The sequence below is a fragment of the Equus quagga genome, chromosome 5 (assembly GCF_021613505.1).
Source record: "Equus quagga isolate Etosha38 chromosome 5, UCLA_HA_Equagga_1.0, whole genome shotgun sequence".
In the NCBI taxonomy this organism is placed as follows: domain Eukaryota; kingdom Metazoa; phylum Chordata; class Mammalia; order Perissodactyla; family Equidae; genus Equus; species Equus quagga.
This window is the reverse complement of record NC_060271.1, coordinates 12,095,167-12,110,555: the sequence shown is the minus strand read 5'-3', so window position 1 is coordinate 12,110,555 and position 15,389 is coordinate 12,095,167.

Here is a 15,389-nt window from a genome sequence, read left to right as displayed (position 1 = left end):
ACCTGGGCCTGCGCAGCAACCTGAGGTTCAAGGCCGCCTGCCCTGCAGATACAGTGCCCCCTCCTATATCCAGATCCCTAAGAAGGAGCTCCCCCAGGCTCTCAGAGCAGGGCCACGTCTCTCCTCACTACCCAGCTACGGAAGCTGGCAATGTGGGAATGTTGAGGCTGGATCTAAGAGAAGAGTGAACATGGGGGTGGGGGCTCCTTCCTGGATTGAAGCCCAGTATCTCTACGGGTGCACAGGCACATTCACACGTGTGCTACACGATGGCCCCTCCCAGGACACACTTGTCCCCAGTGCACACACACACACACGGAGCAATCCCCACATATATTCAGGGGGACACACTTGACATGGCTCCACCTGTGCAAGCACACACCTATACAGCACTTGGCTTTGTCCATGCACCCAGACACACACCCAGGAGCCCACCTAGTGCACATCCAGTTCCTTCACACAGACCCACCATATATCTAAAGATCCAGGACACTGTACCCAGAGAATTCTTTCGAGAAAGAGACTTCCACCTGAAATGACCACATAGTTACTTTGCTTTTGGGGATCTGAATGTAGGCTCCTCTCCCTCATTATATATATTATACCTAGATTAATCTGGCCAAACACATCTCCACTCACATATATAGCTCTCCCCCAACCCTCACTGCAGGTGGGAGGGGAGTTGCCTGGAGAGGGCAGCCTGGTCTCTTGGCCTCCTCGACTTCCCAGAGCCGGTGCAGCCAGGGATGAAGCCCCGGCTGGGGAGGCCACACACCTGGTTCCAGTCCCTCTTCTGCCCTGTTCTGCTGTGTGGCCCTGAACAAGTCCCTGCATTTCTCTGAGCCTCTGTTTGGAAGAGGCCCAACATTTCCCTTGGCTTTCATGGCCTCCCTCGGAGAAAGTGCACCCCACTCATCTTGTCTCTAGTCCCTTGGAGAAGCCAGAGCGTTCCTCACCTCCATAGCCACCCAGCCGGCCTTGGGCCACCCCACTCCCCACAGTAAGGTTACCAGGGGGCAGAAGTGGTCAGGGGAAAGTCAAAGACACAGTAGGAGAACCCCCTTTCCCCAAAGCTGGGAGGAAATAGGGCTTTCTAATCCCTTATGGCAAGGAGGTCTGTGGAGGAGGTGCGAAGGATGGAGAGCAGAAGTGGGCGGTGCCCTCTGGGAGTAAGAAGGTGAGTGGATAAAGTCGGGTAGTACCAGGGGAAAGGCTGAGTGATGGTGGGCAGGGACCAGGAGCACGTGGGGGATTTGGGGAGCTGTGGGGGCAGGAGCTGGTCGGAGGGAGGGGGCGGAACAGGTAACGACCCCAGCTAACAGAGGAAGCAACTAATAGGGTGTGTGTGGGTACTTGGGGTGGTCGGAGAGGGCCGGGAGTTCGCGGGGTATCTTCGCGCGGTGAGGGGCAGCAGCCCATCGAGGGCGGGGCCCGAGCGCGGAGCTGGGGCGGGGGGAGGCTCTTTAAGCGGCGGCCGCGCTAATAACCTGTCCAGGAGATGGCTCGTGGCAAATTGCTTTGTTAGTCTTGTCAGCGCGGCCGGGGCCGCCGTCAGCGCGCGCCATGGATCAAGATGATGAATCGCCGCGGACCGCGCAGATGCGGGCGGCCGGCGGCCCTGCCCGGGGCTGGGGGGAGGGGGCCGCGGGGGGCCCGGCCGCCGCCATTAACTCTCGAATTAGCTCTAAGCCGCCCACCCCCTAGCCGCTGCCCCGGGAGCGCCGGCCGAGGGGGCGGGAGCGGGCCCGGCGCCCCCCACCCCGAGCCAGGACTCGGCCTCCCGACTCCGGCTCCCTGGACGCGCTGGAGAGTGCGCCCCCGCGAAGGCGCGCGGACGGCCGGTCTCAAGCTCGCGGGCGAGCCTCTTCCATCGCAGCCCGGCGTGCCTGCAGTCTGACGGTATCCTCTGCCCGTCTGGGGACGCCCGGACAGTGGTCCCATGGGGCAAGTGCCCCCTCCCCTCCCGCGCTGAGAGTGGATGAGGAGGCTGCGAGTTCTCTCAGAATGTCTGGGGTCGGGGGAGGGGGTTGGGTTTGGGATTGCTGCTCTAAATGAAGCCGGGAGCCAGAGATGGCAGAGCTGGGGCCTGCCCTGGGACTCTAGGGGACCCTCGGACCCTCACTGCCCAGATCTTTCTGCACTGCCGGCTCGGGCCCGGTGGTCTCGAGTTTCCAGGCCTGCCTGAAGCCCTGTGAGTACCTCGTTTCCCCAAGGTCCCAACTTAACCATTCCTGGACTACCCAGGACCTTGGTCCGAGTTAGAAACATCTCCCCCAGCACCCACACACACACTCCACAAAGACAGAGTCTGCATTCAAATATGATGCATTCAAACGTGCACACACACGTTACACACAAATAGAGGAGTACATACATGTAACTACTCATACACACATAACTCACAGGATAAGGAATGCACACAAACATACCAGCACATCCGCTGCCTCCACTCCCAGCCCCAGCAGCCCCGAGAGTCTGTTGGGAGCAGGTCCTCAGCCAGTCTGGGGATGCCTTCCTTTTAAGCCCTTTGAAGGTGTCAGCCACAGCCCAGGGGCTGCGGGCGGGGGAGGCTCCAGGAGCAGGCTAGGGAGGGAGGCCCTGAATCATTTCCACTTCTTAGCTCCTGTCTAGACCGGGGCACCTTTGGAATCATTTTGTTAAATTAGTAAAACCCACCCACGTTGTGGCATGCCCAGCTCCCCATTGCCCCAGGCCTCCTAAAGGACACCTTATCCTTAACCTTCCCAGCTAGTTTCCCTCTCAACTTTCTGTCTCAGCATGTGCCAGGGAATTTGCTCTCCCCTCCCCATAAGGATCCACAATCAACCCAGAGCCCAGCACTGTGCTGCAGTGTCTGTGGAAACGCTCGGGGTGGGAATGTGACTGAGAACCGGTGCTCTCTCTGCCCAGGGTGTCCCCCCTGTGGAGGCCTGTGTGGAGGCAAGGGTGGATCTGGCTTGGTAGTCTGGCCCTCTCAAATTGTCTGGGGATTCCAGTCTGTGGAGGCCTAGTGTGTACCATGAGGCTCAAGGCATACTGGCCACCTAGCCACCACCTCTGGAACTGCGACAGCTGGCGCTGGAAGGGTCCTGGGATAGGTGGGAAGCCTGGATTTCCCCAGCTGGGCTCAGAGTCTCTGTGGCAGACAAGTTCCTTCAAAGGGCAAGTGCCTAGTTGGGCCCTATGCCCCACCTCCTGGAGCCTCAGTAGCCCTCAGCTCACCAGCAGAACCTGCGCTATCCTCAACAGCCCTGCCCCCCATGTCTGGGCCTGGCAGGCCTGGCCCCCAAATCAGGCCCAGGCTGGGTTGGGATCCTCAACCCTGCAGTCTGCCAGGCAGCCTGTCCTGTCTGAGGCAGGAACTAGGGAGGGATGGATTGGAGGTGGGGCCCTGGGCAAAGAAAGATGAAGCTCCCTTCTGCTTTAAGGGGAGCCCCAATTGAAGCTGGGATTCCTCTTGAGGGGAGTGTCCTCAGCAAACCCTCCCGGCACCACCAAGTAGGGATGGCTAGGGGCAGGGAGGGACTCCACATCTGTGCTACCATGGAAGTGACTTCAGTGGTCTCCTTAGTTTGTGTGTCTCTAAATGTGACCCTCCGTTTGTGCACCTGCATCCATGTCTGTGTGTGACTGAACGACTGTCAGTGTGCGTAGGGGGTTACGGTTTTCTCAAGGATGATCTGTGTGCCATTGTTTGTGTGTGGAGGGCAGCCGTGTGGGGCACAGTGTCCTTCCCACCATTTCTCCGGAGTGTGAGCACCTGGCCGCTGTCCGACTGTCTAAGCCAGAGTCAGCGTTTGCTCCCCTTCCCTTCCTTCCCCTCCCCTCTCCTCCCTCACAAGGCCAGATCCCTGAAGGGAAATTAAAAGGTTATTTAAAGCCCCTGCCTCCCCCTTTCTTGTCCCTTTAAATGGAGCCTAAACGGTTTTGCTTTGGCAGAAGAAATCTTTTCTGGAGCTTTGGGGTGGGGGTGGGGGATCCTGGTGGGAGAGAAGGGTCTGAGCAGCCTAATCCTCTTACCGCCCCTCCTCTCCCCTCCTTTCTGAGGCCCACGGCTCCTGCCCCCCCCCCCCCAGGCGCTCACCCCCTCACTCTCCTGGGGATCACCCTCAAATCTGTCTGTGGCCCCTTCTGTCCCGCCCAGGCCAAAATTCCTGACCTCCTCCACCCAGGCCAGGACTCTAAAATCTGCTGGCAGCATCGGCCAGCCAACACCTCCTTTGCTTCATGCCTTTGCTCCTAAGCAAACAGCCCAGCTCCTAGGCGCTAGACCCAGAAGCGTCACTTACAGACCAGAGGGAATGCCAGAACCAGGGTCCAGCTGCTCCAGCCCCAAGTGTCAGACCATGTGCCCACCCTGTGTCCATTCTGCACCCAGCCACCTGGATTCACAACCATGCTTGAACTCACAATTGCACAAGGATTGGTTATACACACAAAAAGAACTTACAGCCATATGAGGCTCCACAGTTACACATGGACTTGTGGTCATGGCAGCACCGGTCACAAGGACACACTCCACATGAGACTTACAGTTGCTGTCACTGTGGCCAATGGCAGGCTTCACAGAATCCCAGCCATACAGGGACACACACCACACACACTTCACACCCTAAACACACTTGGCCAAGTGCCTCTCCAGCCCCCTCCACACAGCCACACACAGAGAGCCTCAGTACAGTCACTGGCCACTCTAGTATTGCCAGCAGCATGGGCACTAATCTGTCCCTCTGGCACACACCTTGGACACGCCTTTCAGGAGGCTGGCCTCCATCAGCACCTGGCCTCAGATCCAGCTCTAGAAGTCTTTCTTCTTCCTGTGAACTGGTCCTGCCTGGAGGGAGTGGGGTACTGGCCGGAACAGGAGGGCCCTGGGCCCAGGGTTTTCCCCATGTGGGCCAGGCACCCTGTGTCTGTCCCCCGTGAGACAGGTGCCTGTGCTGCCTGTGAAGCTGAGTCCCACTTCTGCAGCCTCCAGCTGCCAGGTGACCGGCTGCTAGGAGCGCCATCCTGTGTATGGGCCGAGTGTGTGGGCGGTGAGTTCTGATTGCGGGTTGTGGGGTGGTGTGGTGGTGCGAGGGTGGTGTGGGAGTGGTAGGGGGAGGGAGGGAGAGAGAGAGAGAGAGAGAGAGAGAGAGTGTGTGTGTGTGTTGGGTGTGTGCGCAGCTCGGGACCAATCTTGGACGGACGGTGGGGGTGGGAGTCAGGGCCGCTGCTGACACTAGTGCTAAGTGTCAGCCACGCCATCGCTGCTGACCCTAGTACTAAACCCCTAGCCGCGGAGGAGTCCTCAGGAGGGGAAGGTTTCTCAACCGGCAGCTTCCCCACACCCGAGAGAAGCAGAGATCCCGGGGTCGGGAGACCGAGAAACGGAGATTCAGAGCAGGTGACGGACGCTGGCCGAGCCCGCAGACCCACCGACGGTCAGACCCCGGCAGCCTAGGTTGAGTGCAGCTCTGCAGCACCGGCGGGGCGGGGCGGGGGCGGGAGCGGAGCGTGATTGGCAGCCACCGGGGCCATTAGGGAGCTTGTGGGCTCGCGCCAGGCGCCCGGGAAATGCTGTTTAAAACTCCAGCCCGGGCGGTGGCGCGCGTAGACGGCAGCGGCGGCGGCGGTGCGGGTCCGGGCGACCAGGTGCGAGCGGCCGGGGTCGGCGGGGCCGAGCAGGGAGGGGTGCTGGGGCGGGGAGGACGCGGGCAGAGAGCTCTGGGGACTGCCTCCCCTCTTGTGGTCCTGCAGTCCTGACCCGCTAGGAGGACCGGAAAGTTTGCCTGGGCCAGGGACTTGGAGATAGACAGACAGACGGCGCAGGGACAGAGGACGCGGAGGGGAAGGCCAGAGAGACAGTCAGGTTTAGACAGAGGGAGACACCCGGGGTGAGACGGACGGAGTGATACCCAGGGCTGAAAACGGAGTCAGAGCGAGCGAGCAATCCGAGGAGACAGAAAGAGCGCAAAACTCGAAATTCCGAGGCAGAAAGAGAGAAGAGAGCCGCGGGCAGAAATGCGCCGAGGCGGAGACGGAAGCTGGGCCCGCGGAGACGCAGGCACCCGCGGAGAACGCTTGGGATCCGTCACGGTTTTGCCTCATTTGGAAGATATTACTTCGCCCCTGAAAAAAAATAAATACAAAAAGGTTTGGATATTAAGCGGAGACAAATCCTTCTCAGTTTGGAGGGGGTGGGGAGGAGGTGGCTGGGGTAATGCGGAGCAGATGCGGCCCGGGGCGACGCGGAGCCCGGGGCCGGGGCTGGGGAGGGGGCGCGGCCAGCAGCCCAGGTCTGCTCCGGGGGAGCGCAGGGGCCGCCGACGCCTCCCCAGCTTCCGCGTCCGCGTCCGCGCTGCGCCGCGAGCCCGGTGGTGCTCGCGACACTGCCCGGGATCCGGCTCTGGTCCCGCCCGCGCGGCTCCCGCTCAGTCTCCGCAGCGGGAGAGTGCGCCTTTTCTCTCGGGATTGCGATTCTGCACGAATTCTCCAGTTGGGGGTGTTCCGACGCTCGGTCAGTCTCTGTCCTCGTAAACGCGGTCTCGGGCTAGGGTCCCCCAGGTGGGTGTTTGGGGCGCAGCGGGCCTAGTCCCCAGGAATTCGTTGTGCCTTCCGCGGCCTCGGCTGGCGTGGGTTGGGTGAGCTCCAGCGGGGAACCGCAGGCTGGGGCCAGCCCCTGGAGCGCCTCTCGCGGTGCGTCGGGTGGAGCGGTCGAGGGGCCGGGGGAACGGCTGGGTCTCCCCTCTCTGTGCCTCCACCCGGGGGGGGGGGGGGGGCGGGGCCGTGACCCGGTCCTGAACGGGAACAGGCGGTTTCCCGGACACCGCCGGCTGAACTTTCTCCCTTGTCACAAGTTCCCGGACTCTGCGCAGGGGCCGCTGCAGCCCTCGTGGTGCGCACGGGGGGCCTGAGCGGAACCTCCCCTCCACATTCGCCCCAGTCTGGGACCCGAACTTTTCCTGGATTCCCGTGTGTGGTGGGGGCGGGCTCCTCAGGCTTGTGATTTGTCCGATGAGGGGGTCCCGGATGGGGGAGTCGGGGGAGGCCGGGATCCACGGCCTTTCCGCCCTCTTTCCATGTTTGGAATACCCCGAAGCAGGGAACCTGCGGAGCCTCGGGCGCAGCCTCAGGGCCGGTTCCGCCCGGGGCACGGGACGGTCATTTTCGTTTTAGAAAAGTCTGCAGAGGCCCTGGGCCGGCCGGGCCGCTGCTGGTTTTCTGAGGCGGTCCAGGTTTAAGGACGTCGGGGAGAGGGGAGGGCGTTACTGACTCGATGGGCCCTTTGGGGAAAGAGGCTGTTCTCACGGCGGAGGTTATTTGCGCCACAGCCTTGGAAATTGTTCAAGTTCCTAGTTCGCTGCCGCGAGGGCAGGGTGGCGGGTGTCTGTTCCTCTCCCTGGAGCTCGGGATCCTGTGCGATGCAGGCGGGTTGGCCGGGCCCAGCATCTTCCTAGGAGGTCCTGTCGCCTATTAGTGTTAGGTAGGGTGGAGTGTTTTCAATTTTTCGGGGATTCGTGTTTCCCTTCGCCGCATCCCCAGTCCTCCCCCAAAAGGGAAAGGCATTCAGTCCTAAGGATCGCTGAATTAATTCCCTACCTCCCCTCTCTGCAAACCAGCAATTCTAATGCGTGTGTAGGCGGTCAGAAAAAGAATCGAATTTGCTGCCTAGTGAGAGCAAATTATCCGGATAATTGGCTCAAATTTCTCTCCTCTGTGGCCGGGGTAGACACAGTTTTTGGACAAGAAGCGGAGAATCGCTACTCAGGATGGGGGTAAACGCCTTCCCCCACCCCCGCAGACCGTATGGGCCGGGACTCCGGCTAGGGCATGGGAACCTGGCTGCGGCGGGCCGCACAGACCCCGCGTGGAAATCGGAACACAGTTCAGAGGAGAGGAAACCCGCCCCGGGCGAAGGCAACCACGAAGGCAGCGCTCCGGGCCTCGGTATTGGCTCCGCCCCAAGGCGGGCTCGCGGGTCAGCTTCAAGGGCGACGGGTGAGTGTCTGGGGGACCACTGCACCCCGGCCCCACCACTTTCACACGCGCGATCCCGTGTAGTCGCGAAATTGGAGCCGTTTCTCTGCTGCGATACAAACAAAGCTCGCACTGGGGACCCGAGCCGCGCGGACCTACTCACAGACTGCCTAGCGGATCTTAAGCAGGAAACAAAGTTTTCAGATGACGCTTGGTCAACAGTACTGGCCAGGTCGGGCCTAGAACGCGGGATCGCCCACAGCCCTCCGCTCCAGCTTCCCCGAAGCCTGGGTTCTGGGAGATGCCCGATCGGGTTTGGCGATTGGAGCACTCACTCAGACCGCCCTGGGGCAAAGGGGGAGAGCCTGACCGACGGCACAGCTCCCATCTCTGAAGCTAATCCTGCGCGCGCGCACGCGCGCACACACACACACACGCACATTTTGGGGCTGTCCAGATTCACACACACACAGGGACACACACAGACACACATGCTGACAGCCACACAGATTCGAACGGCATGAGTTAGAGTCACCTGGGCTTTGGGTACTCAGACACACTCGGGGAGAAGCCACACGTGTAGAGGCACGTACACACACATAGAGGCACACAGGCAGATCTGCTGGACGGACATTCACAAATCCCTCTGATAGACAGTTATATACACCCAGGTTAAACTCACTCGGACACTCACGCATAACACGCGCAGACACCCCCAGGGCAGCGCTCGGAGGCGCAACAGCCGCACCTCCCGCGCTCGCCCCGGAGCCGGAGGGCCGGCGTGCGTCTACAGCTCAACCCGGCCTCTGTGCTCCCTATTCCCGCCGCTCTCCCGGGGCCTCGCTGCTCACTCCCGCTGCCGGGTCTCTGGTCCTTGAGGAGCCAGCCCCCACCTCCCGCCACGTTCCCATCCCTCTCCCCCGCCCCTTCCCCACGTCCCGCTCGGCCGCCCCACGGTGCCCATGTAAATGACAGCAATAAATATCTAATCAAGGCCTCGGGCGACGCCGCTGCCGCCCGCCAAAGCCCATTACCAAGCGGGCGGGCGGGGTAGGGAGGGGTGCTGGGGGGCGGGTGAGCTTCGAGCGGAGCTTGTGGTCCGGTCTGGACATTCGTCCTGCACTGAGTACTCCTCATCTCTGACCTTGGGCGAGTCATTGCTCCTCCCTGCACCTCAGTTTCCCTTTTGGTAAGAAGGGCACTGAGCTGGGCCCTCCCGCCATCCATCGATCTCACTTTCCGTGTAGTCACCCGTCCATTCTTCGGACAACTGATTTGACTCAGCCCAGTGCCGCCAGATGGCCGGACATCCCAGCTCGCACAGACCTGGGATCTCAGCTCTGGCCCCCACTGTCCTTCGGACTTGAGCCAGGTTTCCGGTATCGGCAAAGGGAAGAGTCCCTGAATCCTCGGTCGCCAGGCCGGAGCGCACTTCCCAGACCGGGTGACTCCTTGCGGCCAGTCTGCCGCCCTGCGGGCGCTGCTTCATTGTGCCCCAGAGTCACTGGAGCACATGGGTCTCGCAGGCCCTTCCTGCCTCCGCAACTCTATCCGGTAGGGGTTTGTTTGCGGCCCTCTGTCTATCCGTACGTCTGGCCCAGCGCGCGCGCGCGCACGCAACACAGGGCAGGAACCGGCTCTCGAGCCGGCACCACAGACGCTCCTAGAGCTCCTCCAGCCGTCCGAGGCCCACCTCTGGGCCTGGAGCAGCGGCTCCGCAGGGACCCTGAAGTCCCTGCTTCCGAGGTCCCGTCCCTGCCTGGGTCAGGACCAGCCCGGAGCGGCCCAGCTGGCCCCTGCGGGACTCCTGGCCGCCCCCTTCGCGCTGGGTGAGAGGCCAGGAACGTGCTGGTGGCCGACCCTGTCCCCTGCTCCACCCTGCCTCCGTCCAAGCCTCCTCAGTCTTTGACTCCAGCGCTCTAGCAACATCTACGCTGGAAAGGAGGCGGAGAATCAAGCAATTACCCAACAGTTCTACTCTCAGGGCCTGCGGTCAGGCCTCCCCCGGTGCCTGCCTGCCCTCAAAAGCGGATGCTGGATGGGATTCGAGAGAAAACAACAGAAACTGGCCTCTCTCATCTTCTCTCCCTCCCGCTGCCACATTTCACAACCTGGAAGAAAAAACATTAACTCCAGCCGCCTGCTTTCTTTGCACCCCCCAACATTAAGCACCTCGGAAAACCCGAGGTCGGCGGGCGGAGGGCTTCCTTCAGTCTCAGCCCATTAGCCTGCGGGGGGCTAATTACCCCAATTAGCGGCTGATTTATAATTAATGGCTCGGACCGAGGGATAATTGGATGTTAATGGATAACAGTTTGTGTAGGGAACTAAGCCCTGGGCTCATCAAGAGGGCCGCGGGCGGGTCTGTCCTGAGACCCAGCCTGACCCTGGAGGGCTCCCCGCTGCCCCTCCCCCTTTCCTTCTCCCCTCCCCAACAAAGGAGGTGAGAATCTCCTTTGAGGAACTGAAGAGCTCCACGTACCGGAGTCCAGCACTCCATCTGATCTGACCCTTGTAAAGCCGCACAACCTAAAGCCCACCTGTCTGAGGTCCTTGGCTCCCACTCCATGATCCCTCTGGGGGACCTCAGCTGAGCTGGAAGGGGAATGCTGGCGATTCTGGACCTCACCAACAGCCCATTCCCTCCCCACAAGGAGCAGGCAGTGTGAAGTTAATGGTAGCAATGTAGGGGTCGTGATGCCTTTATCAAATGCCACTGGGGCATGGGTGAGAGCAGAGGCCAGGGCTTTGTGTGTGACAGGGTCAGGGCTCAGTGTGTGGCAAGGTTAGGGCTGCAGCTACGGCTAGGAGGTGGCTTGGCTTCTAGTGGGGACGGGGGTCTTCCCTGCTGGGCGAGGACAGGGCAGGCAGGGTGAGGAGGAGACTTTGGGCCTTGGCTCGCTCGCTTCTGGGCTCTGCTGCCCTTGTCACATCTCCCGGAGCTGGTCTCCCCTCATCCAGGGCATCTGTCTGTCTGCATTTCTCGAGAATCTGAGCCTCTGGAGCTGGAAGTTATTACACTACCCCAAAGTCCATTGCCTGACAAATAGTGGCTCCACCTTTACTTGTGGAGTGAGTGTCTAATGTCTCCTGTGCTGGGCACTGAGTACTGGCTCTGGAGCCAGACCCTGCCCTACCGGAGCTCCGGACTGGTGAGGCTGAGGGCTCTTGGTGAGCTCCGAGTTCTCACTTTTGAGTTAGACTTTCTGATTCCATCCTGGCTAAACTGCTTAGCTGGGTGGGTTTAGGCAAGTGGCTTTACCTTTCTAGGTCTCAGCTTCCTTATCAGTCAAATGGGAATGATGAGATTGCTGTGAGGATTAAAAGAGATGCTCCCTGTCAGGTCTCTATCAGGATGGTTGGTAAAAATAGTATTTATTATAGCTCAGGTAACGGGCAGCCAAATGGGCAACTATAATTTGGTGAGGTTATGCTGTGATAGGAGTTCAGAGAAGTCGCTTGACTCAGCCTGGGCTATCTGGGGAGGCTTCCTGGAGAAGGGGGTGCTTAAGTCTAGAGTGAGGGATCAGGAGTTCTCCAGGTAATGCTGGTGGAGAGACAGGGTTCCCAGAGGAGGAGGCAGCAACATGGTGACTTCAGAGAGCTGTGTTTCAGTGGTGGGTGGGAGGGTGGTGGTGCAGTGGGTGAGGAGTGAGCAGGAGGAGAGGAAGTGGAGATGATGAATTTGGAAATGCCTTTCAAGAAATTTGGATTTGAAGGGACCAAAGATAACTGGTCTGAGAGATGAGTTCATTTGTTTTAAATGGGAGAGATGGAAACAGGTTTAAATGTGCTCTGATGGGAGCAGTGGGGCAGAGGTTTGCAACCCAGGAGCACGAGAGTCTGAGGGAGGAGAATGTGTCCCAGATGCCCCAGCTCTTAGATACCCAGAAGCAAATGATGCCGTGTTTGGGGCCATTAGCCGTGACGTGTCTTTGGAATGTGTCCTTGGCCATTCCCTGTGGCCTTGCTGGCCACATTGAATCACTGAATTGTTGGTGCCCTGGCCCACCCCTCTGAGGGGCATGGCTGGGAGGAATCTGGCCCCTGGCAAGAGGGGCAAGAGGCTGGTTCCTGGGCTTTGCACCTTTGAGGGCCTGATACTGACAGTGGAGTTTTGGGGAGCTTGGAGGGGTCAACAGTGACCTGAGAATGGATCTGGGGTTCTTGGAGCTTCTGTAAAATAAACAGCACCTGAGAGAGAGCAGCTGGGGATCTCCTCATCTCAAGTCTGCCCCCAGACTTTGTGCTGGCAGGGTCCTTGGTCAGGGCAGGGCAGAGGTCTGGGTACCCCTTACATCATCTGCTCCCACTGCTGATTCCTGGCAACTCAGGACTAAGGAAAGATGTGGGAATAGGGGTACTTATTGGGAGGGGCCTCAGCTTTCCCAGTTCCCAAAGAAATCAGCCAAGGGTGACTCACCTTCCTTGAGCCTCAGTTCCTAATCTGTAAAGTGGAGACGATAATAGGGTCTCCTTCATAGAGCTGAGGTAAGAAATTAATGAGGTTCCATAGTTGAATATCTGGCATGAGCCAGGCACACAGCTTCTCTGAAAATCTTGGACCCACTAGCTCATAGCTGGAAGACTTCTAGGTCTTCTTGTTCAGCTGACCCCCAACACACACATGTGCGTGCACACACATGAAGGCATCTCTCCTCCTCAGCCTCCCCCAGGTGGCTGGCCAGCCTTGGGTTACACACTTCTCAAGACCAAGATTTTTCTCTTTCCTGGGGCAGCCATTGGGTCAGTGTTTTATCAGAAGAGGTCAGAGATGGTGGGACCCTGGCCAAGGTCACACAGCAGCATGTGGTTGGGGCAGGAGCCCTGGCCTGGTGCTCCTGGGGTTGTGTACGCATGTTCTTCTGCCTGCTGAATGAAAATGCTTTTGCTCTCCAAACCTTTAGGTAGGAGGGACAGCTGCAGGGGCCCCTTCCCCCAGAGGGTCACCAGGGAAGCCAGGGCTGAAGGGGCAGCAGCATTGTTCAGAGAAGGAAGTCCATGGCAGCAGTCTACCTTCCATCCCTCCCACTGCCATTGATACCCAGGGCTAGTCCTCACCAGGTCTTGTCTCTGGGCCATACTCTAGAAATAAATACCAGATAGATCCTTGGCAACGCGGGGTTCCTGTCCTGCCTCTACCAGTTACTAACTGTGGGGCCTTTACCTCCCTGAGTCTCAGTTTTCTCGTTCATGTAATGGGGATAATAATTCCTACCTAATAGGCTTGTGTTGAAGCTTGCTAGAGTGAGCAGACGAGGGCTTGGTCCGTGGTAAGTGTTCAATTAAAGGTTGCCATCACTGTCGTGAGATAATGTGTGTAATGTGTGTCTCGTGCGGGGCACGGAGGAGGCAAGTTGCTCAGAGAGTGCTGGTTCCTCCCCCTCCTGCTTTCTTTCCTTTCCTTTAAGCAAAGTTGTTCTGCCTTGTTCCCCACTGTGATGGAATGAGAAGAAACTGAGGGAGGATTAAAAGTTTAGAAAAGAAGAAAGAGAGATGGGGCAGGCCTGTGGGGTGGCCGAGCCAGGTGTGACCAAAGGAAGAGCCCACTTTCCTTTTAATCAAAGATGCCTTGTGTGCGGTTCCCCAGCAGTGCTGCTGTTAATTTATAAAAAATGCCCCCTAATAAAATTCTGCTTGATTCTTCGATTGGCTGGGCATTAGGCCGCAGCCAGCAGCGACGCGGGGACATAACGGATGCATTTGCAGATTTGGAAAATTAAAGCCATCTATATGGCGCCTGTGGCGGGAGATCCGCCGATCTGCTTGCTTAATGAAATATAAAGATTCTTTTAACCAATGTAAGCACAATTCGACAGCTTGTGAAACGCGGCCTCGCCATGATGGATGGCTCTCCTGACTTGCCAGGAATTGCGGGGCGGCACCTTTTAAATATATAATTGATTCTGTTTGGAGTGTGCAGTGGGCTGAGCCCACGGCGGGCCCGGCCTGGGGCCAGGGGTGCAGGGCCCTGTGTAGAGGCTCCTGTGGGCCCTGCAGGACTTCAGCCTGGGTGGCTCTTGGCCTCTCTGTAGGACCCACAGCACTCAGAACTGGGTGTGGATGGGGTTCCAGCTGCTGGGCCTGGCTGAGGACCACAGGGGGCAGGTCCGGGCTGCCCCTGTTGCTGGAAAAGGGTCCACTGAGCAGGGTTCCCCCAAAATCCAGGCTTGTAGTCCTGGGGAGAGAGGAGGTGGTGGGACTGGGGCTCTGAGTGTCCACTCTGTCCCGAGGACCGTACTGGGCTGTCGTGGCCCTGCCTCCCTCGCCATCTCTTAGCCTGTGTTCTTTCTCATCCATTCGACATTTATTATTTACTAAGTGCTGACTGGGTACAAGGTTTTGTACTAGGTGTTGCAGAAACAAAAAATAGATAAGACAAATCTATTTTCTGTATGTTGATCTTTCTTTTTTTGTACTTTTTTTTTTATTGATCTGTCTTTCTATGTCTCTGCATCAACTCCATCTCTTTGCTTTTTTTTTCTTTCTCTTTGTATTTCTCTCTCAGAGCCCTGTTCAGGGCCACATGACCTCTGAGGGTACTATGTAGTGTACGTTCCTCTGGTCACACACACACACACACACACACACACAGGCCCACAGACATGCATACCCACAGAGACATGTAAATAACCACAGATACCCACATAAATACAGATGCACACACAATTATTGGCTGATTGCAATCAGGCTGCACACATACGTGGCCACACATGGACACTGAGGTGAGCTGCTGACATGTGACTGTGTGGTACCACATGCGTGCAGCTCGGATGGTAAGTAGCATCCACAGGCAAGGGCCCCCCTGTGGCCTCAGAGGAGCCCTGATGTCCACATGGAGTGAGGAAGAGGAGTGTGAGGCTGGGGAGAGAGGACCCCAGCTGGGAGGATTTGGGCTCACACATAGCCTCATCCCACAACACACATGCACACACACATGTGCACACATGAGCACACATACCAGGGGAAATGTGCTTTTTTTCTGCTCTCGTCCTATTGCCTTGGATCAGATCAGAGATGCTAGAAGTCAGGGAACAAACGTGCTGGAGTACGAGCCTGCGTGACTGGCGTTAGGGAGCACTAGCTGGTGGGAAGAACCTCACCTGTGGAAACCTGTTCCACCACTTCCTAGCTGCATGGCCTTTAACAAATTATCCAATCTTTCTCACCTTCCATTTCCGCATCTGAGAGATGGGCATGATAATAGTCCTTACCTCCTAGGGCTGTTGGGAGGATTGATGGAGACGTCTGATGTCTCTGAGGCACTTAATAAATTGTTGTTGTTATTAATTCATTCATCTGACCCTCATCTCCTGATCCTGCCTCTCTACCAGTGCCAGTGATTTGGGCTGGGCTGAGGAGTCCAGAAATGCGTGAGATACACTCTCTGCCCTCATGGAGCTCAGTCTAATTGGGGAGATGGAAGTGTC